The sequence below is a fragment of the Pan troglodytes genome, chromosome 10, assembly GCF_028858775.2.
Source record: "Pan troglodytes isolate AG18354 chromosome 10, NHGRI_mPanTro3-v2.0_pri, whole genome shotgun sequence".
Taxonomy (NCBI): Eukaryota; Metazoa; Chordata; class Mammalia; order Primates; family Hominidae; genus Pan; species Pan troglodytes.
This window is the reverse complement of record NC_072408.2, coordinates 125,436,006-125,462,975: the sequence shown is the minus strand read 5'-3', so window position 1 is coordinate 125,462,975 and position 26,970 is coordinate 125,436,006. Positions and strand designations below refer to the sequence as shown.

At 41.4% G+C, this 26,970-nt stretch overlaps 1 protein-coding gene and 1 long non-coding RNA gene across 2 annotated transcripts in view; one reads left to right on the top strand and one right to left on the bottom strand.

Annotated features, from left to right (window-relative positions):
* The window catches only part of LOC134807410 (fibroblast growth factor-binding protein 3-like), a 185,244-nt gene that overhangs the window by 122,906 nt on the left and 35,368 nt on the right, over window positions 1-26,970 (bottom strand). The window lies entirely within an intron of this gene.
* Window positions 7,094-14,011, top strand: LOC129136688 (uncharacterized). The gene is made up of 3 exons (XR_008538579.2): window positions 7,094-9,403; window positions 9,933-10,012; window positions 12,347-14,011. It is a non-coding gene; the product is annotated as an uncharacterized LOC129136688 (long non-coding RNA).

The window sequence follows — 26,970 nt, the reverse complement described above, 5'->3', positions numbered from 1 at the left end:
TTCATGTCCTTTGTACGGACATGGATGAAGCTGGAAACCATCATTCTCAGCAAACTATTGCAAGGACAAAAAACCAAACACCGCATGTTCTCACTCATAGATGGGAATTGAACAATGAGAACACATGGACACAGGAAGGGGAACATCACACACTGGGGACTGTTGTGGGGTGGCGGGAGGGGGGAGGGATAGCACTGGGAGATATACCTAATGCTAAATGACGAGTTACTGGGTGAAGCACACCAACATGTCACATGTATAGATATGTAACAAACCTGCATGTTGTGCACATGTACCCTAAAACTTAAAGTATAATAATAATAAAATTTTTTTAAAAAAGCTTTCATGATCTATTTTCTTCCAGTATCTTGGACCTTGTCACTATTTCCTGCTTCTTACTTTGGCATCGAGGGATTTTTGAAGCATTGCTAAAGCTAATTGTTTGCGTCAATGAAGGAGATGGTTTTGCCCAATGCAGTACTAAAACTCTCCTCTAAATAAATGACATTTACATTGAGTGATTTCCCACTTCCATGGTTGTGTTTCTGCTGAACTTCTCAGAATTCTCTTTCCTACCTTCCACCCAATTCTGCAGCCCAACTATTTACAGTTCCTTGAGCATGCTTACTTGCCCCAGCTTCCTTGCTTTTGCAGCTTCTGAGTCCCTCCTCCAACAACTCTTTATCAATTACAATGCATTTGACTGTAATTAACAGAATACCCAACTAAAAAATAGCTTAAATTATAAGGAACTTAAACTAGTTTGTTCAGCAGCTCAACAATGACATAAAGGACATTTCCACCTTCTCAATCCACTTGCTTCCTGTTGGCTTTTATCTTCAGGTGTTTCCACCCTTAGGGTGGCAAAATATTTGCCACAGCTCCAGGCATCACAACTCACACAACAGCATCCAAAGGCATTCAGAAGACGACTTTCCCAGAGCTCCTGCCCTCACCAGAATTTCTCTCAAATTTTTACTGACCAAAAAGTTCTCAAACTTCCCAGGAGTAAAATTTATCAAGCCTTGACCCTCTCTCTGCTCCATTCCTAAATGTCTCCAGACCTTCCCCTAGCCTCCATTCTGATTTTGTTTATTACTTTACCAACATTTCCTGAGTATTAATAAGCGCCAGGTACTCTGCTAAACACTCTACAAAACATTATCTTATTTAGCCCTTACAACAATTCTGTGAGATAAGCACTGTTATCCCCATTCTAGGGTTGAGAAAACCAAGCCTGGAAAGGTTAAGGGATACACACCTAGCAAGAGGCAGAGCCAAGATTCAAATCCAAGTCTGTCCAACACAAAAACCCAAGCTTTCAAACATTCTTGGTCCTCCTACTCCTGTCCCCTCTTGATACTTTTTGCCCCTCAATTTCTCCTCCTCTTTTATGCAGAATTATCCCTGTCTGACAGATCCTTCCCCTCTGCTTAGCAACATGTTCAGATCTTCCATATGAGTAAAGAAAAAAATGAGAGCCATTTCCCTTCACCCTGTTCTCTCCTCTATCAAACCTCTCAAAAGTACCGTCTTCACACCTACAGATTCCACATCCTCAGCATACATGTACTTCCCTTAATCTAGGATCCTCCCCAAATCCCCACTGAAACTGCTCTTCCCAAAGCTATCAGCAACCTCATGATAGCCACTCAAATGGCTTCTCCCCATGCTCCTTCCTTCTGGACCTGATTAATGGGCAGGGCAGTCAGGCAAGTACCCAGGGCTCCAGTCTATATAGGACTCTAAAATATCACTCTAATATCACAAAAGGAAGAAAATTGTGTTTACCAGAACTCCTTCCAGGGATAGTACAATGTGCTGTTGGAAAACAAATTTTGAGAAGTTACTTGGGGAAGGGCTGAGAGATCTCCCCAAAAGTCATGCGTGAGTGCTGGCAAATGATTTCTAACTGCCCCCTTTGAGGGTTGGTCACTTTAACTGCAGGGCTTTGGTTTTGCTGAATATGGAATGCAATCTGGGAGCCACAGCTCATTGTCTGGGTCAAGAGGGGAGAGGCCTTTGCCCCATGCAGTGCTCAGGCTGTCCTCTAAACCAATGCCAAGCAAATATTTAAAGAACATCAGTATGAAGTGTGCAAAAGTATTAGCCTGCTCTGGGACCCATATTTCTCAGGTTCTCAGTCTGAATCTCTCTGCTGTATATAATTTAGCCAATCTACTCGGTGGCCTGGTCTACTTCCTTCTGGGTTCTGGTACCCCACTGGTTATCCCTGTCTTTTCTTCTTCTTTCTCTCTAACTCTCTCATATCTTCTGTATTACTGTTTCCTCTGACTCTTCCTATCCCCACAACAAGGACATTTTCCCAAGCTCTAACTTCAGACTCCTCTCTCTACACTTTTTCTCTCCTGATCTCAGTCATTTCCATGTGTATTATTAGTTACCTACTGCTGCATAACAAAGTACCCCCAAAACTTAGTGGCTAAAAAGAACAAACTTTTCTTAACTCACACTTTCTTTGGGTCAGGAATCCAGGAGTGGCTTCTCCAGGTGATTCTGGCTCAAGGTCCCTCATGAGGCTGCAATCAGGTGTCAACCAGGGCTGCAGTCATCTCAAGGCTTGACTCGGGGAGGACCCACTCCCAAGCTCACTCAAATGGCTGTTCGCAGGCCTCAGGTCCTTACCACATGTGGCTCTGCACAGGACTGCATTACAACATTGCAGTGGGCTTCCATAGAGTGAGCAATCAAAGAGAACACAAGATGGAAACCTGTCTTTTTATAATCTAATCTCAGCTTGACATCCTATCACTTCTGCTGTATTCTCCACAATTAAAGTGAGTCAATAAGTCCAGCCCACACTCAAGGTTGGGGGGATTATACAAAGGCATGAATACCAGGAGACGAGGAGCACTGGGACCTTGTTAAGGTCTGTGTACCACCCCACGGCTCTCCCATTTAAGAGGAGTCCTCACCTCTGTCATGACTTTTTTATCTCTCCCTTCTGTGCATCCCAACCACCTGCTAAATGATTCCATGTGGACATGAGAGATTGCTGCCACCTCATATTCTTCCTACTTCAAACCAACTTTTTTGTGATCCCTTAAAGCAGCCCAAGTTGCCTTTTCTCTTTCACTGATGGCAATGCTGTTTTGTTCCTGAAGTGTTAGGCCTCTGAATCATCCTTTATTCTTTAACAAAAATCATCATTGTCACTGTTTATTGAGCCGAGCCCTGCTATGTGCCAAGCACTTTCATAAAAATTACACTATTTAATTTTGGCAGCACTATGAGATGGATATTCCCCGTTTTGCAGGTGAATGAACCCATTTTTCTTTCAAAGAGTAGATCTGGAGTCAGGCCCTGTTCTGTGCGCTGAGACACAGCAATGAACAAAACAGGCACAGTCCCTCAGGGAGCTGATACCCAAACAGGAGAATTCTAGTGTACAAAGTAGTTCACAACTGAGATCACGTGTTGTATATAGTTCACAACCAGGGCTTAGACCCAAACAGACTTAGGTTCAAGCCCCAGCTTAGCCACTTACCGGATGTGTGACTTGGGATGAGTTATCAAATCTTTCCAGTCCTCTATTAAGATAATAGTACCCACCTCATGCAGCCATTTTCAGTAGTAAATAAGATACCACAAGTAATCCACTTAGCACAGAGTCTAGCACACCAAGGTTACATAAAAGGAAGTTTGTAATGATGACAAATGATGATGATAGTGATATTGCCCAACTCACAGCAACGACAATAATTGCCAACACTTATGGACAACTGCCATGTGCCAGACTCTTTTCTAAGCCCATACATGCAAGAATTCACTTGATTCTCACATCATCTCTATTATCATCTCTGTTTTACAGATGAAGAAACCAAGGCACAGAGAGGTTAAGTAACTTGTCCAAGGACACAAAGCCAGCAAGTAGAAGAAACAGAATTTGAACCCAGGCAGACTAGCTTCGGAGCCAGGAACTTGTTAGAATTTTTGAAGACTCCCAAAAAACCCAGGGAATCCCAGTGGTATGTGTGTGTCTGTCTCTAAGTCTATGTGCATAATTGTGTATATATTTATTTGTGTGTGTGACTATGTAGGTGGGATTATGTGACTACACAAATGTATTAGACTGTGTATATGTACATGAAACCATGTGTGGGTCTATGCATGTGTGCAATTATGTATGTATGATTATATGTATTTGTACATAGGACTACATATGTTCTATGTGTATGTGTCTTTGTATGTGGCTATATGTCTACGTGGATCTAGGTGTGTGACCGTGTATGTGGCTGTATATGTGGCTCTGTGTGTTCTACAGGTGTGTCTGTGTGAGTATATGCATGTTTTAGACTGTATGTATTTGTATGTATGTATATGTACTCACACTGTATTGGGAAGAGAGAAAGAAACTTACATTCTGTGTAACATTATGCATTCTCTTTGCACTTGGGCATGTAGCTTTTGGTTATGAGAATTCTTGCTTATTTTTCTTAAGCCCTTTCCTTATTCTAAAGTATGATCCCCACTTGTGGTTCAGGAAATCATGAAAAAACCCCTATTGGCAACATAGAACCTGTCTCTTAAGGGCTTATAAAAAGAACTCAAAAATTCACTTAAACTGATAAATTATAAGGAGATTTTCTCAGTAAAGAAGACAAATAAATTATACAGTATTTCATCTCCTCTTTCACTCTATATGTTTCTACAATATTACAGGAAGAACAGCTCTATGGAATGCAGGTTCTGCAGTCAGCCTGTTGGTGTCCTTCTGTCTCCAGCCCCAAACTTGATGTCTTCATCACAACGGCTTGACAATTTGCAAACTCCTTCCCCACTGAGGATGTCCCCACTTGGAAATGACCAGTTCAGGCATTAACAAAACCCACCTTCCACATTCCTCCATCTTTTCTTCCTTTATATCTTACCTTAGGTTTTTCCCCTTCCCGATTTCCAACTCTCTCCCTCCCCCCGCTGTTCCTTCCTTTTATTTCCTATCTTTGCCCATAAAATTAGGAAGCAGTAGTGGTTAACAGCTAGGGATTTGGTGTCAGACTCATCTCTACCATTTACTACCTGTGTGACCGTGAGTATTTTAATTTCTCAGAGCCTCAGGTCCTTACTCTGAAAAATGAGGCTTATTGTGAGGATGAAATGAAATATGTAAGTATGGTGCTTAGAATCGTGCCTGGCACATGGTAAGCACTAAATTTCTATTAGAAGTGATTATTAAATTCACAATGAATCACCATGTGGACTCAATTTTCCTGAGTAAATGGTTTTACATCTGTTAAGAATAGGCCTCTAGTCAAGGGTGAATTTGGTCTGGCTTCATGCCATGGTTGAGAAGACAGACCCAGGTTGAAACATGACCTCCCCAACATACTGACTTTGTGACCTTGAGTGAGAGACTTAAACTCTCCAGGCATCAGTTTCTTCAGCTGTCAGATGGAGGCAATAACAGTCCCCACCTGCAGATCACGAGGTCAAGAGATCGAGACCATCCTGGCCAACATGGTGAAACCCCGTCTCTACTAAAAACACTAAAATTAGCTGGGCATGGTGGTACACACCTGTAGTCCCAGCTACTCGGGAGGCTGACGCAGGAGAATCACTTGAACCTGGGAGGCAGAGGTTGCAGTGAGCCGAGATCACGCCACTGCACTCAGAGTGAGACTCTGTCTCAAAAAAAAAAAAAAAAAAGTAGTCCCCACCTCTCAGAAATGTTCAGAATCTGGTGCATAGCAAGTTCTCCATCAGCAGTTATTATTAGAATTGCAGTAGACCCTTCTCTTTACAGCCCATAAACTCCCCTTGTACATTTTTAGCCCTTCTCCCTCTCTCTGCTTAGTCTTGAACCCTCCTCACTTCCCATTGACAGACAGAACTAGGAAAGTTCACGTGAGTGTTTATTCAATGCTGTATCTGCTATCTATTGCTGTCTCAAAAACCACTCCCCAAAATTCAGTGGCCTAAAACAACAACATTTATTTTGATCACGAATCTGCAATTTGATCAGGACTTGGCAGGGATGACAATTCTCTGCTCCATGTAGCATTGAATGAGGGAGGTCAACTGGGAGCTGGATGTTCCACTTTCAAGATGGCTCAATAACATGGCTGGCCAGTTGGTGCAGACTTTAGGCTGGGAATTCAGCCAAAGCTGTGGTCTGGGGAGCTTGGTCCCTCTCCACATGGGCCTCTCCACAGGCTGCTTGGGCTTTTGCACAGCATGGGTGGCTGTGTCCCAAAAGTGAATATCCCAAGAGAACAAGGAGGAATTGCATAGCATTCTTATGAAATAGCCTGGGATGTCATATAGCACCACTTCCATGGTATTCTATTGCTGAAGGTCATCTCAAAGGTCCACCCAGGTTCAAAGGGAAGGGACACAGACTCTTGATGGGGGAGTGCTAAGGCTCTGGAAAAGCATGTGAGATTGGATATATTGTTATGGTCATCTTTAGAAAATACAGTCTGCCATACTTAGCTAATTACTCTCTCTCCCCCCTACCTCCCACCCTCCAAATAAAGCATTCTACGTTAAGTAGCTACCTTCTCCAAACAGCCTTGATTAGGTTAGAGCTAAAGAAAGTCAAGCTAGCAGCCTCACAAGCTACTAAACTGACTCCATGTTCCTAGTTGGTTTAGATTTCCTGTGTGAATCCACTGGTTTGGGCAGCTTTGCCACCATTTATCTGGTCATTTGCTAGAGATGATTCTGAGAAAGGTGGGTGGAGACAAGAAAATAATATCACAAATACTGTAGTCAAGCTCAGCCCCTCAGTGAGGAATGTAAAAGTGGAGACCCAGGAAAGTGAACTGAAGTGAACCCAATCAGATGGGTTGGTGCCAGGACCTATAACCATCTCCTGATCCCAAAGTCAGTGCTCCTTGCCACTACTGCACTGCCTTGGGGCCTACGGAATTTTCATAACATGTTTATTTGCTGATAAGAACTAGCTAAAAGTTCAATGCAGGTGGCCATGCCCTGGCCAAGTCCTTTCTGACTGAGCAGCCTCAAGCAATCAGGTTTTATCCCATGCATGTGATGTGCGTTCGCCCTGCCATGGGACAGCTGATTGGCTTAAGTTTAATCACCTGACCTAAAGGCAGCCAATCCAGAGGCTGAGTACATAAGATGGAGCTGAACCAATCAGATTCTCTCTCTCAGGAGTGTGGCTTAAATGAAAGAAGGCATCTGTCATGGAAGCTGAAGGAACAGAACAGAAACGGCGTGGTCGCCACGCCTGTAATCCCAGCACTGTGGGAGGCTGAGGTGGGCCGATCATGAGGTCAGAGTTTGAGACCAGTCTGGCCAACATGGTGAAATCCCGTCTCTACTAAAGATACAAAAAATTAGCTGGCACGCACCTGTAATCCCAGCTACTCAGGAGGCTGAGGTAGGAGAATCGCTTGAACCCGGGAAGCGGAGGTTGCAGTGAGCGGAGATTGCGTCACTGCACTCCAGCCTGGGTGACAGGGCGAGAATCCGTCTCAAAAAAGTAAAAAGGATAGAACAGAAACTGAACAGGAACAGAAGCTGAAAAGTCACGAGGCAGAGTGTGACGGTTGGAGCCACCTCAAAAGTCTTATGCAAGCTGCTATTTAGATGAGCAGAAACGACGAGTTAGAGATGAAGCTGATAGTTCGCAGAGAAGGGAGTGAAACAGTCCCAAAATAGACACAAGGTGTGACAAAAAAGAAGAGGGAGAAGACCGTCACTAGAGCTATTTCATATTCTGAGAACTTCCCTTTCCAGTTCCAGAGACTTTACCATTAAACCCCTTTAATTTACACTGGCCTATGTCCTTTGCTGTCACTTCACTGCCTTACCTCTCTAAAACTTGTAGATAGGATTCACCCACTTCACAGATAGAGAAACTGAAACCCAGAAACATTAACTGACTTAACCAAGATCACACAGCCATTGAGTGGCACAACCGAGCCTGGAGTGCAGAGCATATAGGATGCCTGAGCCCTTTCTTTCCTATCGTCTTTGAAAGGTTGTCCCTCTTTGATATGTCCCACTAGTTAGCATCCTCACCACCATCCCTTCCAGGGACTTGTTTCTTGGAGGTTGCCACGAAGTTTGTTTTAGCGACAAACCTGTCCTTGACAGATGACTTTGCCTTGGGATGCCATCTCCCCGATGGAATTCTTTGATTCCACCCCTTCCTCAAGCTGAGTCAATTGCCAAGACTGTGGGGGAAATTACACCACCTCCTCGGTTCACCCAGCAGGACACCAATCCTTAACAAGGCAACTTTCTGACAAAGTATGTTAGATGCCCTCAGACAAAACTTTCCTAGCAGGAGATTGGAGAAGGAGAAAAATTAAAGGCAGAATAAAAAGTGGTGGGGGAGAGAGAGAGAGATTTCTTTCCATTGATCTCTTTGCCAATGAGAAGTCTTTAAAAATCACTTTTTAGCTGTAGCCCTCAGATGCATGAGCTGCTATGCTGACAGAAGAGGGAAAAAAATCAAACTCTGAATCAGATCAAACTGTGATCTCTCATTCTGAACAGGCAGCCATCTTGGCAAATGGAAAATTAGAAATTCAAACAAAAGGAAGAGGGAATATCTGAGGTAGAGTTGGCCTTGGGCAAAAATTGTGAGGTTGGTAAGTCTGACTTCAGAACTCCACAGTGCCCCATCCTCTCCCTGCTTCCTGCCCTAGGCAGATTCTACCTTGAGTTAGGTGAGGAAAAGAGAAACATGGCTTTGCCTCCCTCCCAGCTTCTCCTCCTAATTCCTGGTGGACCTTTTTTGACTTGTCTTATTCAAAGTCTTATTTGACTTGTCCTAATTTGAATTAGGACCTTTTTTGACTACCTAATTCCTGGTGTTATATGTCCTATTACTGTTTTGTACTGACAGCAACTGACCAGAAGGGGCTAACTGATAGTTAAAACAGTTAATTAAATAATAAATAAAATCTAAGCTGTAGATATACCCTCCTCACCAATCCATGGATATTTGAGATTTGAAAGAGAGAGCTTCAGAAGTGCCCAAATTCTTCAAGGCATAAAGACTGTATAATGGAGGAATAGCAGATAGTGCAGTGATTGAGGGGTGTGGTGGATGCCACCGCATGCTGCCAAGACCCCCTGCTTAGAGACGAAAGACTTATTATCCTAACTTCTGGAGTACTTTTGGAAAAGTGTCCTCTGCAATCAGCCCCTTCTTGCTTCAGCTGAAGAGAGCTATCTCATCCAAGCTACCTCATCCAAGGTCATGCCCCCATCTCTGGGCAGCCTGCATCCAACTACTAATTAACAGAGGGTATACAGACCCAGCCTTTTTGCTGAGACAACTTCAGTGACAAGTATGAAGGATCACCGCATTTTCAGAACTCCCCATAACTTTGGCTGAGGTTTCTGTTGAGACTACATTGCAGCTGATTTTCTTTTTTCAATCCTGCTTCCTTCCCTTCCCCCAGTAAGTACTGATCCCAAAAGCTCTCCTTAATAAACCTCTGGCCTCGCAATCCCCAACTCACAGTCTGCCTCCTAGGGGTATCCAACCTACAGCAGGGTAGTAGAAAAGCCTAACTGGCAGAGCCAACTTTCTACTGTTTGGAAATGGTATTTCCTGGAGTTGGGCAATCCTGAAGCCCTGCTTCCTGTCAGTGCCTTAAATCATACCATTCATCCCATAAGCATAAATGAGTACCTGGCTATTTAATCTATGGACCTCTAAGATTGGGCTTTCCAGGTTCCTGATTCCTTCACTGTGGCCCATTATTTCCACTCAGGGTTTCCAATATGCTTTCTCTGCATCCCTATACGGCTTGCCAAGCTACTGCCCCACATCCTGATACTTCTCCCAATCTAGTCTTTAAAATGTGCATGTTGTATGTTTGCCATCATTGGGTAAGTCTTTACTTGGCCTCCATTTCCTCATCTATCATGTGACAGAGGCTGATGATTATCTACCAACATCTATTATCCTCTCCTTCCTTTCCCAGAGTATATGGTCAACCACCCAGATATTTCTCAACCTGCCTCCCAGTGAGGTGCCATGTAACTATATTCTGGCCAATGACATGTAAGTAGGAGAAACTACATGGTGTATGTAACTTCTATATTGTGTACCTAAAAGCAAGCTGTTTTCCTTCCATATTTCTTTTCTCCTTTCTGCTGAATAAGAAATTGCAAGTGGAACAGCTGCTTTAGATCCATAAATGAAAGCCAGCTTCAGACCACCAAACTCTGCCAGTTAACAAGAGAGAAATAAGCTTCTATCCTGTTTAAGCCATTGTATTTGGAAGCCTCTTGGTGGTAGCATTTTTGCATGCTATTATGAGCAATATGTGTAAAAAGGAGTTAATAACCCTTACAAGCTTCCTAACATCTAATTACCTTCAATGAGCATTTCTTTATCCTATTCCTAGTGAACCTCATCTCTAGAAATAGGGGTTTGAAAAAAAGGGATCTCAAGAGATACAGAATGACACAAGGAAATATCCTGAGTTCAGTGCCCAGATAAACCTGAGTTCACCCTGCACAAGCTCTGTAATCCAGGGCCAAGTAACTTAGCCTTTCTTTGCCTTTGTTTTTTTATCTGTAAAATGTTGATAAGAATTGTAGTTACTTCATAGGATGGTTGTGAAAATCAGATGAAAAAATGTATGTAATATGCTTACATAAATGCCTGTTATGTGACAGTTTCTAATTTTGTATAAACAGACTCTCATTCAAGCCTGGCTGTTATTATTAGACAGGCTGCTTTGCCTAAGTGACATGATTATGTGCTCTGGAACCAGGCAGTCTGGATTAGAATCCAAGATCTTCCACATGCAATATATATGAACTTAAGTAGGTTATTAAAGCGTTCTAGGTCTTAATTTCCACCAGAAATTATAATAGTATCTACTGCATAGGTTTTTCATAAGGATTGAAGGAGTTTGTAATTTTAAAGCCATAGTAGAGTGACTAGTAGATGGTAAGATTTCAATGCATTCTATCTTTTGACTACGTTTATCAAAGACTCCCTTCAGGGCTGACATACTAGGACTCTCCTCACAAAAGTAAAAGGCAACAAAAGTCCTAACCAAAGGATACTGTACAGTACAATGCTCTATGAAAAGTTAGATTTGCCCTCCATAATGTGTCATTGGTTGAAATTCTCATTATTGGAGTCACACCTTTAAATTAAGGTGTGTTTTCATTTAAAAAATTCTAGCCCCAAGCCAAAATATATTAAGAAAAAAAGAGGCTTCCTGACCTATTTGACGACTCATCAGAAATCTTCTCAGCCATTTATTCATTTAAACACTTTCTAAGCAGCTATAAGCATAGCTCAAGCTTCTCAAGATACAAAAAAAAAAAAAAACTTAAAAAAGGAGTTTCCCAAGACTATAAGCTCAGATTGTAAAGAAAAACGGCAATGGCAGACACTATTAATCAACTCATCAATACTTATTCTCCTTCTTTGTTGATAACAAAATCAAATTTTGTTTGGAAGAGTAAAGTGCCAACTCTAGGTGGTGGGTTGTGATTGGTCTCAGTTGATCATGACAATCTTGTTTATGATTCCCAGCTTCTCTTGCAGCTAGAGATGGTCATGTGACCCAGGTATAGCCAACAAACATAAGCAAAAGTCTACTAAGGATGCAGTCCTCAGAAAACATTTGCATTTCTGAAAAGAGGAGACAGAAGCAGCTGGTGTGATGTCTCTGCCTTTTCCCTGTTCCTCTTCTTTCCATCTTGAACATATATGAGACATCTGACACTGAAGCAGCTATTGCATGACCTTGAGATAACAAGCATCAGAGAAAGGCTGAGGAAAAAAACAGCCTGACATTTCCAAGCCATTCACTGAACCAATACTAGCAACAATCTACCTCCTGAATTCTTGTTAGAAGCTACTATAGATGTGTTTTACTTGCAGCTCAATGTATTCCCAACTTTATAGATCCTTCCACAGAATTTGGAGCTGTAGCAGGCAGATCCAGATAGGAGGTTCCAAGGTCACATAGGAGGATCTTCTTGTATCCAAGTTGTGAGGATGATATGGAGGGTAAGATGAAGAGGGTGCTAAAGCAGAACCACTTCTATTTCATTATTATACTTGTGACCACCATTTAACTCAACCCAGTCTCTGGTGAATTTCCCTATTGTGGATCTAAGTGGCTTATTGATGATCCTATGGGGTACAATTCACCTAATAGCAGAGAGACTATGTGGTTTCTGCCCTCAAATAATAGCTCTGCTCTATTTGGACAGCCACTCCCCGAGCCCACAGCTTTTTCTTTCCTATCATTTCTGTTCTAGCACATAGCAATTCTGTCCCAAAGGCTTCCTGTGCCTTTTCAACTCTGCAATCACCCAGCAGTTGGTAAGACCTATTAATATTTCAACTTGTTTTTTTCAATTGCAGGGCCATGACACTCATGGAACACAAACCATCTATTTGTCTACCACAAAATGCACCCAAGTGTCTCAAAGTGCCCTTCTGGTTACAAAATGAGACACTGCTTCAGGACCTTGGAGAGCGCCCTTCCAGGTTAACACAAGGTCAATATCTCCAGGACCTCCCTGAGATCCACGGGATGGCATTTTCTCTTCTTGACATTAGCCAGAAAAACAAAACAAAACAAAACAAAAAAACAAAATTAAGCAAACAATATGGGCTGGCGTGAGAAAATAATTTATTTCACTTGAAATATGGCAATCTTCCTCAGAGGGAGTTTGGAGGAAAATGTTTATATTTAGCAAGATTAAGACAATAATAATTCACTAAGTACCTGCTATATGCCAGAAATGTAAGACATTGTTGTCATTTTATGTATGCAAAAGCAGAGGATTAATAAGCTACCATATCATACACTTCCTAAATGCCACTCTGCTAAGATATATATACAGATATACTCCATATCTACAAATGTAGTGCTACAATAAATCTCTTCACCACAATCCTATGATGTTACACTGACATACTTTGCTATGTGGATCTATTCAGTTCCTGATTTTGAATAAAAATGATTTAGACAGTGAAAGATACTTGTATTATTGGCCCCATTTTATGTGAAGAAATTGAGGCAGGTAGTACATAGCTCTGAATAGCAGTAACAGAATTCAGTTGAGGCAATCTAGTCATAACTAAGGTGACTATTTAATTTACTGTGCAAAAATGGCATTCTTCTAGACAACCCACAGATTAGGAGAAAATGTTCGCAAACTATCCATCTGACAAGGGATTAATAACCAGAATATATAAGGAGCTCAAATAATAGCAAAAAAAAATCTGATTTTAAAATGGGCAAAAGATCTGAACAGACATTTCTCAAAAGAAGACATACAAATGGCCAACAGGTATATGAAAAAAATGCTCAGTATCACTAATCATCAGGGAAATGTAAGTCGAAACTGCAATGAGATATCATCTCATCTCAATTAAAATCGCTTGTATCAAAAAGACAGGCAATAACAGATGCTGGCAAGGATGTGGAGAAAGGTGAACCCTCATACACTATTGGTGGGAATGTAAGTTCATACAGCCACTGTGGAAAACAGTATGGAAGTTTCTCAAAAAACTACAAATAGAACTACCATGTGTTCCAGCAATGTTACTACTGGGTATATATCCAAAAGAGAGGAAATCAGTATATCAAAAAGATATCTGCACGCCTACATCTATTGCAGCACTATTCACAATACCCAAGATATGGAATCAAGCTAAGTGCCCATCAATGGATGAATGGGTAAAGAAAATACGGTGTCTATGCACAATGGGATATTATTCAGCCATAAAAAATGAAATTCTGTCACTTGCAGCAACATGGATGGAACTGGAGGTCATTATGTTAAGGGAAATAAGCAAAGCACAGAAAGACAAATTATCACGTGTTCTCACCCATATGTGGGAGCCATAAAAGTGGATTTCATGAAGAAGAAGAGTAAATTGGTGGTTACCAGGGGCTGAGAAAGAGAAGGGTAAGGGGAGGGGATGAAGGGGAAAAAACGACTATAAATATATTTATTACCACCAAACTGTACACTTAAAATTGTAAAGATGGTAAATGATATGTACATATTTTACCTCAATAAAAAGAAATTAAAATCAAAACAAAAGAAATAGCATTCTTCTGAATATGAAATGGGTGCTGTTAATGATAAGGCCAAAACAGCAGATGTGAATTAGGACTTTCCCAGGTAAACCAGAAATATATAGGTCACTCCAGTTGTATAAAATGACATGAAATAATGTATTTAAGGCATTTACCCTCAACCTTGAAACAGTATGTGCTCAATATGTTTTTGCTGTTTTTATTACCCACCTCTCAGAGGCAGTGTGAGGCCCTCATGAGATTAAAGGTACAAAGTGATCAAGGGATACATAGCATCACCAATGTTTTCTTAACACTGCTTCCTCCATTCTGTCCTCTTGCTTTCAAAGGAAGCATCAGTTCTGGCACATGACACCTGCCCCATCTGAACTATGCAGAGCCAGAAGACCATAAGATGACTCAACGTCTGCCTGCCTCAGGTTGACTGATGGCAAACTAGTGAAGTGCTGAATTTGGCTCAAATGCCCGTCTGCCACATGCTAGGAAAGAAGCGTGGGTTTCTGAAGCAGCCATTGATGTCTGTCTGACTGTCTGATACAAGCTAAATTCAGACTGGCAATCAATGAAGACTCCTCCAGAGACCTCATTTTTACAGGCTCTCTTAGCTCACCAGCATGTCATTTTGCAGTGGTGAGACCTTCATTCAGAGCTTTGGCTCCCGTTTATAAGCAACTGTCTGAAGTTTCCCCAGTTCTACTTCCACTCTGCGTCATGTTTTAAATCACTTCATCTTATAGACAAGGTAAACATGTTATCAATGGCCACTTTTCTCAAGGTGGAACTAACAGATGTGAACTTGCGAAATTGTGGGAAATCTAGACAGAGCACGATGGCTTCAAAAGTCTCCAATCTGACACCCTGAATTTACAGATTAAGAAACCAAGACTCAGAAAGAGAAGAAACTTGCCTAATGTCATGCGCAAATTATTTTTGTATTAGAATAGGGGTTGACAGTAGGACTCTGGAGTTAGGCTGTTTGGATTCAAATTCTATCTCCATTACATTCAAGTGACTTTATCTTTCTATGCCTCAATTTTCTTAGCTAAAAAATGATACTAATAGCAGCACCTACCTCCTTATATTATGATGAGGATTAAATGAGAGACTGAACATAAACTCCTTAGCACAGTTCCTGGGGTTTAGAATAAGCATCGTATAACAGTTGCTTTTTATTATTATTTCTTAAACTATAGTGATGGGATCTCACTCTATTGCCCAGGCTGGAATGCGCTGGTGTGATTATCGCTCACTGTGGCCTCAAACTCTGGGGATCAAGCAATCCTCCTCCCTCAGCCTCCTGAGTAGCTGGAATAATAGGTGTATGCTACCATGCCTGGCTTGCTTTAAATTATTTTTAATATTAATGGAGCTGATACAAGATTTCAGGTCTCTTAGTAAGAAAAAAAATGTGAACTTTTCCAGGTCTCATTTCCTCATGCATTCTTAAGAAAAAGGGCATTTAAAAAAAAAAAAAAAAACAGAGGGAATTTTTTTAGGGCTTTAGATTTTAAAATGTTTTTCCTTTACAGCGTTTAATGCTCTCAATGTAATGAACTTGACCAGGATTTCTTAAACTGTATTTCTCAAAATTGTGGTGTCCTTCAAAGCTAAAAATTCCTTGAAATTCCTAGTTTGGTGGCCATACAAGTTTGAGAAATACTGGACCTTCTATCTCCCTTTCCTTTGGTGATCCATAATGCACATAAACATACTAAAGGTCTGAGAAGTCCTCTAAGAAAGAAGTTGCATGATGTTATTTAAACTAGCATTTCCCAAATATATTTGACCTTAAAATTGTTTTGAATACTCCTACTGACACTGGTATCCCAGGAACATGGTTTGAGAAGCTCTGAATTAAAGTTTTTTGAAGTCTTCCCCTCAAAATCAGAAGCCAAGTCATGTCATCTGACATTCCACAGCTTCTCAACTTGACAAAAATTCGTTCCAGCCAATAACCCATATCTGACATCTTCTGCCCAACTTCAGCCCCCCAGGCAGCACTGAGTCTTAACAACCACATTTGTCCAACTTTATTCTGTCCCGGCCCCTCAACCATGTAGCCACGGCTTATTAGACCAGAGGTGTACAACTAACTGAGGATGAACCAATCAGTTTCTACCCCAAGAAAGTCTAGCTTAGGGAGGTATCCGTCCTCTAAAGTTAAAGTTCTTGCTGCTGGAGACCCAGAAACTATTCTGCTTCTAACTTCTCAAACTCTCCCCATGTGTTGGCAAAGATAATGAACAACATCTCCAGGCCTACATTTGATTCCTCACTTGCCACGATTCCAAGAAAAGTCTGAGAATTGAGTTTTGGCCCTGATTGGCCCCACCTGGGTGACTTACTCATCCTGAACCAATCACATAGGATAATAAATATGTGGCTCTGATTGGCTGGGCGTGAGTCACATGACCCTTCCTGGAGCCAGGATTGACCAAAAACACATCTGAATCTCACAGGATTGTAAGTATGGGAAGAGCTGTTCCTCCAAAGGAAGATTGAGGTCCTGTGACCACAAGAAGGTGGAATATATTGTAGGCAGAAAAAATACAGATATCTACCACTCCCAAGTCCATATTATGATTGTTTTGGGTCTTGGGCACTTTTGCCTCCCTGAGTCCCTTCCTCCATTAAGAAAAGTCTGGCATACAACTGTGTTGGTATGAAGACAAATATAATCCGGCTGGATTATATTCATATTTTACTTCTGATTTTAAAAGAAATTAAAACGTTTTTAAGGGCCCCTAAAAGTGTCATGGGCTCTAGGCAATGCACTTACTATCCCAATGGATAAATCAGCCCTGACCAAACCTGCTCTCAGAAGGAAACAATTGAAGCAGCTACCTGTGTTAAGTGGTCAGCAAGTATTCTTCCCGTACCTGCCTTGTGTGTCATCGTCCAGCCTGTCCTGAGAGCTTCTGAGGAGGGGCAGCCAATTCTCCTGCAGAATTGACTTAGAGAAAAGGGAGAGAGAGAGAAGTAATTTATGAGAGAAACCAAGTAAATTATGGGCTCCTTAATAAGCATAATCTTCCTGCTAAGGGGTTTATCTGCCATCTGCTTCCAAAGTTCATATGCATTAACTGCCCAGTCTCTTAAGGGTACAGACAGCCCCTTTCACAGATCTCTCACATGCTGTAAACCAACTTATATTCGTGGTTGTTACTTTTAGGATTACAAGAAGTCAGTAAGCTTTTACTTTTTTCTTTTTTTGAGACGGAGTTTTGCTCTTGTTGCCCAGGCTGGAGTGCAAATGACGCGATCTCAGCTCACTGCAACCTCCACCTCCCAGGTTCAAGCGATTCTCCTGCCTCAGCCTCCCGAGTAGCTGGGGTTCCAGGCATGCACCACCACATCAGCTAATTTTGTATTTTTAGTAGAGATGGAGTTTCATTCACCATGTTGGCCAGGCTGGTCTCAAACTCCTGACCTCAGTGATCCACCCGCCTTGGCCTCCCAAGGTGCTGGGATTACAAGTGTAAGCCACCATGCCCAGCCACCTTTTACTTTCTTTTTCTAGAGTTTAAAGAGCAATGAACAAAGGTGAATGTTTTTATGGAGACGAAAACCAGAGAGAGAGACAAGCTGAAAAGGATTCTGACTGCTTTGGAGCCAGAAGCCTTAAAGGGACTTTCCAAAGTTAGCTGGGAAATCTATTGCCCCTAGCAATTTGCCCCAAACTGCTCTGGGCACAGGGTCACCATTCAGTATGGTGTTGTGCACACATTTCCCATTTGCTTAACATGTTGATTATTTTTGCCATATGTATGTAATCAACTGAACCATTATTTACTAAGCTTTTGTTTAATTTAAAGCAACTCACGTTTATCCACATAGCCTCATTCTGAGCAATATGATTTATGAGATCAAAAGCTTAATGAACCACTTGCATTTTTTCTGACACATTTAATTAAAAATTAACTAGTCATATAGAAAACATTTGTAGGTGCACAGCTTAAAGCCTTCATAAGAACCCCCAATCATATGCACATTCCTGGTAGGATATCTGCCACTAATTAGCTGCATGATCTTAGCCAAGTCACTTAACCTTTCTGAGTTTCAGTTTCCTGGTCCACTTCATGGTTAATAGGCTATGATTCTGAAATTCCAGAGATATGTTTAGGTAGTTGAACTTGGCATGACTGTGTTCCATTTTTCCCCACTTTTCTACTTTTTAACAGAGCATTAATTTTAAAATGAGGGGGTACTGGGCATGGTGGCTCATGCCTGTAATCTTAGCACTTTGGGAGGCCAAGATAGGCGCATCACTTGCAGTCAGGAATTCAAGATCAGCCTGACTACATGGCGAAAACCCATCTCTAGTAAAAATATAAAAAATTAGCCGGCCGTGGTGGCGGGCACCTGTAATCCCAGCTACTTGGGAGGCTGAGGCAGGAGAACCACTTGAACCAAGGAGGCAGAGGTTGCAGTGAGCTGAGATCATGCCACTGCACTCTAGCCTGGGCGATACAGCAAGACTGTATCTCAAAAATAAAATAAAATAAAATAAAATAAATAAGGGGAAACCTATATAAGCTTTGAAAATAGATATATCTTGAACCACTCTTTTTACCCGTATTCTCTGTACTCCAAATCTACTGATTTTCCCCAAGATTCCTGTCTACCCAAGCTCCTTGAAAAGCCCAGAGGCTTTGCACATGCTGTGCTTTCTGGATGCAACACTCTTCCTGCGATACTTAACACTTACTCATTCTCCACATCTCAGCTCAAATGTTCCTTGCTCAGGGAAGTCTTTCCAACCTCTTACCACTACTTCTACATAGGCCAGGTCTTCCTATTAAATGCTTCCACATCATTCTGTACTCCAGCAGGTAAATTTTTTTTGTAAATTTCAGGTTATCACTTCATGAATGCCTGGCCTCCTCAACAGACTATAAGTTTTTTAAGGGCAGGAATATCATTTGCTTTCCTTGCCATTGTGTTACCAGGAATTTCTATAGTGTCTGGAACACAGTAGGCACCCAATTTATTAAATAAATGAAATTTCCAGGAGAGAGTAATTGTAAAATTTAATATAAATACTTTTTTATCGGGGGTGGAGGCCAGTAACCTGTTCTAGAGTGTCTCAACCTTTCAGTCACAAGATTGATTTTAATGTTTTGCCTAAATTCTTTCTTACTCTTGGCAAAGAAAACACTTCACAAATAGAGTTATACCTGAATTCTGTAGTCTTTGAGAGCCAAGGAGAAGTTACAAGCTGCTTCTCTGATGGAGCTCTGGAATTTCCTCCCACTCCTTACACAAGGCAAACCCAAATGTTCTTGATGACTGTTAATTGCAAATGAAGCCTACTGTTACCTGGTTCAAACCAATTATCTACAAAGCTGATCAAAAACGTTCAGATGGTGGTGGTTTAAGAACAAAGAGGAAGAGAGAACATTATTTGAGCAGCAAGTAGCCAAGCAAAATCCATCATGGTTAATTATTTGCTCTTAATTGTCAGGAAATGAAGGATAGATGGAAGAGGGTTTAAACGGAATAATACTGAAAGTGTTCTACCCAAATGCTGTAGCCAAATTTGCAAGTGAGACTTTTCATAATCCACGGGTTGTTAATTATCTAAACATGGGTCCCTCAGAGCTGCCTGAGTGAAGATTAATTAGTTTTTGAAATAATAGCTAAATTGATGCAGGGAGGGAGTTCAGACTCCAAAATAATGGCTGAAAATTTGCCATCCTATTTCTTCATTTTTCTGTGCTGGGCTCCTAGAGGACATTTATCTCCGTTGCTTTTGCAGAAAAGGCTCATTAATCACACAGGCAGATGGCCCTTCCTAACTTTGTGACGTGGAATGAAAAAGTGGCCCTGAAAAGCACACAGGAGAAAAAAACGCTGGTGACTTTCTTCCAAACTCAGTTACAGCCAGACGCTTTCTTCCCAACACATGCATGGCAAGGCACAAACCACGAAACTCTATTCTTTTCTCTTGGACTGGAAAATGGGCCTGTGGATGGAAAGAGATTCTTATGAATCCACAATTCAGCCCAAAGACTGGATTTTTGACTCAGAGAATTTATACTAGTTTTGTAGATAGAGTCCTCTGAGATCATGGGAAACACACCTCAAAATGGTCCCACCGGAGACTGGGGCATTTGGGATAAATCCCCATTAGGGATTGGGATAAAACAATCATTTACCCACTAATTTCCCTTCCCCGAGTGGCCGAGTGTTGCCCACCTGGGCATTAACTCTGGGAACCCTTCTCCCTGCTGCCAGAGGAAGCTCTTGGGCAGAGAAGACAAATGCAGGTGGAAACTGTCCATAGCTGCAGGTAGTTTCAGACAGGCTGAGGAGGATACAGGATGACACACCAACAACATCTGCTACAGCAGACATCCCCCAGAGCAGGTGAAATGGGTATATGAGAAGTTTGGTATGACTGTCCAGACAGACCATGATATATTATTAAATTGTGGACACAGGAAACACATAGCAGTTTCCACAGTTAGCCCCTAAATTGAAGTGAGAAGGATAGACCCTTCAAAATACATCACTAACTTGAAATTAAGCTGATTCCTATGAGCAACTCTGTGCAGTGTGCTTTAAAGAGGACACAGATGGGATTTATTTATGGAGTAATGATTAGAGATTCCAACAATGAAGTCTGGAGCATGGGGGCAGTTGGTACTTAATATGTGACCATATCCAAAGAAATATCCCCTGTCCTAATTATAGCCACTGGGCTCTGTCTTTTCCCTCCTACCCTAGAACTTGAGCTGAGCCCACTTTGTTTTCCTACCTTATTCACAAGCTCTAGTATTAGCTTGGATTTGGTTTTCCCAGAAAAAGCCAGAGAGGGAGGATTCAAATAGTTTATGTGATAGGTGATCCCAGAAAAGTGGATGTCATTGGTTGGGCTTTCTGGGAAGCAGACTAAAAAAGTTAGCATATGGGATGTTTCTTAAAGAATGTACTTGGAATCAACACTCGTGGAAAAGAGCAGAAGGTAGTAGGGATGGGCAGAGAGAGAAGGTGAGCCACAGTGCAGGCTGTGCAACCCTACAGGGAGCTCTGGAGCTAGAACAGACCTTCAGAGTTGTCCCAAATTTGACTGGGATGGTTAGGGCTTTATAGCCCCACCTCGACTAGTCAGTGGATGTGGGCTTCCCCAGAACACAATGTGTCCTTGGACAAAGCAGCTCTCTGTAGATGAGGCAATGCCAAAAGGGACAAACAGCTGAAGTTAATCCACCAGCAACACTCCCAGCAGCTGGGCAGCAAGTTCATCAGTGATGGGGCATCTGGATGGTGCATCACAGTACCCAGCACATTAGGGATTGGGATAAAACAATGATACGAAATAAGCCAATAAACCATGTACTATTGAGCAGATTACCGCTGTGGGCAATCAGAGTTATCCCATCTGTGCTAGCAAGGGAGCTTGTGTATTTATCCACCAACTCTCATCAGGTATTGGTTGAGAACTAATTCGGAGGACCATTAACTCTCTGGCATTTCCTGAGCACAGGGCCATTAGGTTCCTCCAGTCACTGGCAAAAGCCATCAGGCAGAAACACAGGCACTGGCTCTTGGAAGCCTTAGGCCAAGAGTGTACAGAATGGTGAAAGCCAAGGGCATATGGTTGGGCCATCAGGAATATCAACTAAAGCACAAGACTGTTAACCAAGAACAACCCTAAGAGAATTGTTTTTCTACCACACAAAGCAGCTCTGACTACTCTGCACTGCCAAATTTATTACAGCACTCAGGGAACCATTCTTTGGTCAAACCACAATTAGGAATGATCTACCTAAAGTACAAAACAGAACATGTCACTCCTGCTACTTAAAACCCCATCCTACCTCCAACTGTAATACAAGAAGAAGTACAAGTTTCTTACTCTGGCTGAAAAGGCCCACCTGGTCCCTTCCTGCCTCTAAACCATGATCTCTTCTCACCTTACTCTGTCTGACCCACCCAGTTATACTGAATTCATTTATGTCTTTCAGAGTCACCATGTTCTCTTTCTTCCTGGCCTTTGCATAGGCTGTTCCCCCTTGCTTGTAATACTTTTTCCCCACTCTCCCACACTCCTATAGCTCTCTCAGGTCTCAGCTTAGTGGCTCTTCTTCCAGGAAGCCTTCTTTGTCCCATAGGTTGGGTGGATACCCCTTCTTTACAATCCCATAGCACCATGGATTTTCCCACTGGTAGTATTCATATATGGCATTGTATTTTCTTGTTGCTGACACATCTGTCTCCCCCAGTAGACTCTGAGCTTTGCAAGGTCAGAGACCATGACTTGCTCACCAATATGTTGTTAGTACCCAGCACAAACACCTGGCACATGGTAGTTAATAAATTGCGGTTGAATAAATGTGGGGTAAAGGTTAGTAAACTTTGCCCCATACCCACATTATGTGATGCCCTAAACCCCTCCCAATTTGATCCAGTTCCAGTTCTGGCAATCACTTTGATGTAATATAGACAATTTCACCGTGGACCATGGAGGAAGTCTTTGCTGTGTGGTGTAGTGATGGGATCATACTTTTCATACCTGCGTATCAAGAAAAATCTGATATTTGGGATCTCAAGAGGAAAGACACAATGATTCAAGGAAGAAAAGTCTTTTAAAACAAAATCATGGAAGTGAAGTGTATGGAGGGATAGATGTTCCAAAAAAAGAGAAGGTTTGATTAATCAAGAAGGAAGAATGTGAATTTAATGAGGTCTCTGTGGTGGCTGAGGTGCAGAACTCATCTTTTACAGCTGCCATCCCTAGAGAAATGGATATGATAAATCAGAAATCTGGAATCATTATCAATCTGCAAAGATTCAGTCCACATACTAATTGACCTCCAGGAATGACAATGGAATTTTGGAAACCAAATGCATCCAGATGTCCAAGCAATCAATAATCCCCAAGGAAGCCAGTCAAATTAGCTAGGGCCCAGCAGACTGTGGCATGGAAGAAATTGGACAGGGCCTAAAGGAAATCAATCCACAGGCCAGAATTGGAACGGAAATCAGAAAGCAAGGGTTGACACTGGTACAACAATTCTTCTTTCAATTAATGCTTCTTTTTCCATAAAGTATAAACTACATGAGGACAGGAATTCTGTCTATCCTTTTACAGATGTATCCTCAGGGCCTATCACAGTCCCAAATATGTGACAAATCTTCATTAAGTATTGGTCAAAAATTTAAAAATGAATCACTAAATGTTATAATACTCTTTCTTAAAATCTTGCAATATCTTGTTGCTGTCAATTTCTCCAGTTTTGTCTCTCCCTTTTCTCCACCATGCTGTTGAGCCTGTAGGTGAGGTGAAGATATAGAGGAACTGGAGCTTTCATACGTTGATGGTGGAAATGTAAATTTGTACAAGTACTTTGAAAAACTATCTGGCAGCTTGCTAAACTTTATAACTAAAGTTGAACATAGGCCTGGTGTATGCCTGTCATCCCAGCATTTTGGAGGCCTAGGTGGGAGGATTGTTTGAGCCCAGGAGTTTGAGACCAGCCTAAGCAACATGGCAAAACCCCGTATCTACAAAAAATTAAAATATTAACCAGGTGTGGTGGTGTGCACCTGTAGTCCCAGCTACTCAGTAGGTTAAGGTGTGAGGATCACATGAGCCAGGGAGTCAACTCTGCAGTGAGCCATAATTGCACCACTGCACTCCAGCCTTGGTGACAGAGCAAGACCCTGTCTCAAAAAAATAAATAAAGTTGAACATAGGCATACCTGATGACTCATTCCTAGGTATTTCCTTAACAGAAATACCTAACGTATGTCTAATATGCAAATACCTAATATTCATTTATGTTCACTATAAGACACGTGTAAGAATGTTCATAGCGTCACTACTTACGATGGCCCCAAATTGAAAATGACCAAGATGCCTATAGTAGAATGGATAACATAGATAAATATATTGTGGTATTTTCTTATAATGGAATATGGTAATGAAAATGAACAAACAACTACAGGCAATCAAATGGATGAATACAACAAATATAATGTTGGATGAAAGAAGCCAGACACAAGAGTACTCGTGTGTTATTCAATTTATGTAAACCTCAAAACCAGGCAAAATATTCTGTTAGAAGACAGGGAGTGGATGCCCTTGGCAATGGTAGTGACCAAAAGGGGATATGGAGGATGTGGAGATGTCCTAGCAATACTCCACTTCTGGATCTGAGTGTTGGTTACATGGATATGTTGTTCAGATTTCAAATATCTGCTGCACCACATGCACTTATGATCTGTGATTTTTGCTATACCTTGGTTATACTTTATTTTAAATGTTTCAGAATTTAAAAATTATTCTGGGCAATGAGCTGTAAACCCAATGCCTTCAGAGGCCACTACATCTATTTGATGTATGTGAGAGAAATGGGACACTGTGCCAGGTGTAAGAAAAAAAAAAGTGGTAGGGGTCATGGTGAACTGAGAAGACAGGCCCTCTAAAAACATTTAAATTCAGATTCAGATCCTGTAAGACTATCTCCCCCACAAAGTATAAGCTCCAAGAGGACAGAAATTTCCGGGGTTTTAATTGGCTGAATCTTCAGCACCAGGGACAGCTCTTTGCGCATAATGGATGCTTGATGTATGGGTTGAAAAATATTAACTATAGCTCTATGACCCCAGAACTATGCCCTTTATCCAGAAGGGTGTGGTTATAAAGCCCATAAACGAATATGCATGGACAATCAGTCCCCCATACTGAACTCGGAAGACTATACAGACAGATCTTTACTTGAGATTTGGGTGGTATAGTCTAATCTTTACAGACTCCAAAGAGGATACAGGTCTTGGAATTGTTTTTTGTTCTATTATAACTCTATGCCAATGCCTACAAGCCACTCCAGCGGATACAAGATTTTCTTCTTGATTCTCGGAAATGATATCCGTGACACACTATCCAACTTGGAAGCCTCTTCCACATGGACCCTCATTCTTAACTTTACCTCCCCTCCAGATCCTCTACTTATTCCAGTCATTGTTCATTCCTCATGTGTTCAGTTTCCAGGATGGTTTTTCAGCCGTTTGGATCCTCCTTGTATTCTACTGTTGGGTGAGAGATTGGAGAGTGGAAGGGAACCCAGATCCCTTGAGGGGAGAAGAAGAGATACTCACACTGGCTCCCTTACAGTGGATTATCAAAAAAGCAATCAGCAAAATCACACTCCCAAGATTAACCTCCAGCTAGCTCATACATTACACATGATTATACTAAAAGAATATCTATCTCCTACTGCTATATAAGCCTTAATATATGCCACAAGAAGGAGTGGAAGAGGAAAAATATGTCCCTCCATTCCCCTATCACAATTATCATCACACTGTACTTTGATTAGCTTTACACAATCTGCTTCTCCTAGGAGACTGTGAGCTCCCTGAGGGCATAAACTATGTTTTATTTTTCTATATATCTAACTGTCCTCAAGGCACTCACAGAGGGATGGAGGTGGGTACCATATGTTGAAGTGCTCTTCTAGGTAGTAGTTGAAAGAAAAGCTGCTGCCACTGGCAAAAAAAGGGAACATTTTAAATCAAATTCATGTTTGCCTCCAACAGATCACATCTGTACAAACTTCTGTACAGTCAATACTTATGCTACACAAGACAAAAGACACCAAAAAATAGTTAAGACAACTGAAAGCTTGAACCATTCCGAATGATGAGTTTGCATATAGTTCTCTCAACTGGAAACTCTGGATGCCTGCCCTGCCTTTGGTGTTAGGAATACTACATTCAGAGTAGAGAATTTAAGATAATATAAACACATCCTCTGGACCGTAAGAACATCCACAGGGACCACTAGGCACCAGCACTGTAAATAACCTAATTCCAGCCTATATTTTAAAATTAGATATATTAATACTTTTTGAGGTGAGGATGTGGAGAAATTGGAACCCTCATACACTGATGGTGAGAATGTGAAAATGTTTTTCCACACAGTAGCTCATGCCTGTAATGCTAGCACTTTGAGAGGCCAAGGCAGGGGGATTGCTTGAGCTCAAGAGCTCAAAATCAGGCTGGACAACATAACAATACCCAGGCTCTATTTTAAAAAATTTTAAAATATTAGCCAGCCATGGTGGTGTTTGCCTTTAGTCCCAGCTATTCAGAAGGCCTTTGAGGAGGGAAGATCGCTTGAGCTCAGTTTAAACTCGCAGTGAGCTATGATCATGCTACTGCACTCCAGCCTGGGCAAGATCGTGAGACCTTGTCTCAAAAAAGAAGAAAAGTTAAATGTAGAGTTACCATATGACCCAGAAATTCTACTCCTAAGTATATATCCAGCAGGATTGAAAATAGGTACTCAAATTCTTGAGACTCAACAAGTTACAAATGCTCGTAGAAGCACTATTTACAATTGCCAAAAGGTGGAAACAATCCAAATGCCTATCAACAGAAGAATGGATAAACAAATTGTGCTATATCCATACAATAGAATATTATTCTGCCAAAGAAAAGAATGAAGTACTGTTACATGCTTCAAAGTGGATGAGCCTGGAACACATTATGCTAAGTGAAAGAGGCCAGACACAAAAAGTAGCATACTATATGATTCTATTTATGTGAAATGTCCAGAATAAAGTCACTGAAACAGAAAAAAATTAATGCAAACATAATACATGCTAACTGTAGAAGATTTAGAAAATACAAGGAAGCAAAAATGATTTTTAAAAAACACATATGATACTAGTACCTAGAAATAAACACCATAACTCCTTCTAGGCTCTTTTTTTTTTTTTTTTTTTTTTTGTGAGACAGAGTCTTGCTTTGTTGCCCAGGCTGGAATGCAGTGGCTCGATCTTGGTTCACTGCAACCTCTGCCTCCCAGGTTCAGGCAATTCTCCTGCCTCAGTCTCCCAAGCAGCTGGGATTACAGGTGCATGCCATGCCTGGCTAATTTTTGTATTTTTGGTAGAGACGGGGTTTCACCATGTTGGTCAGG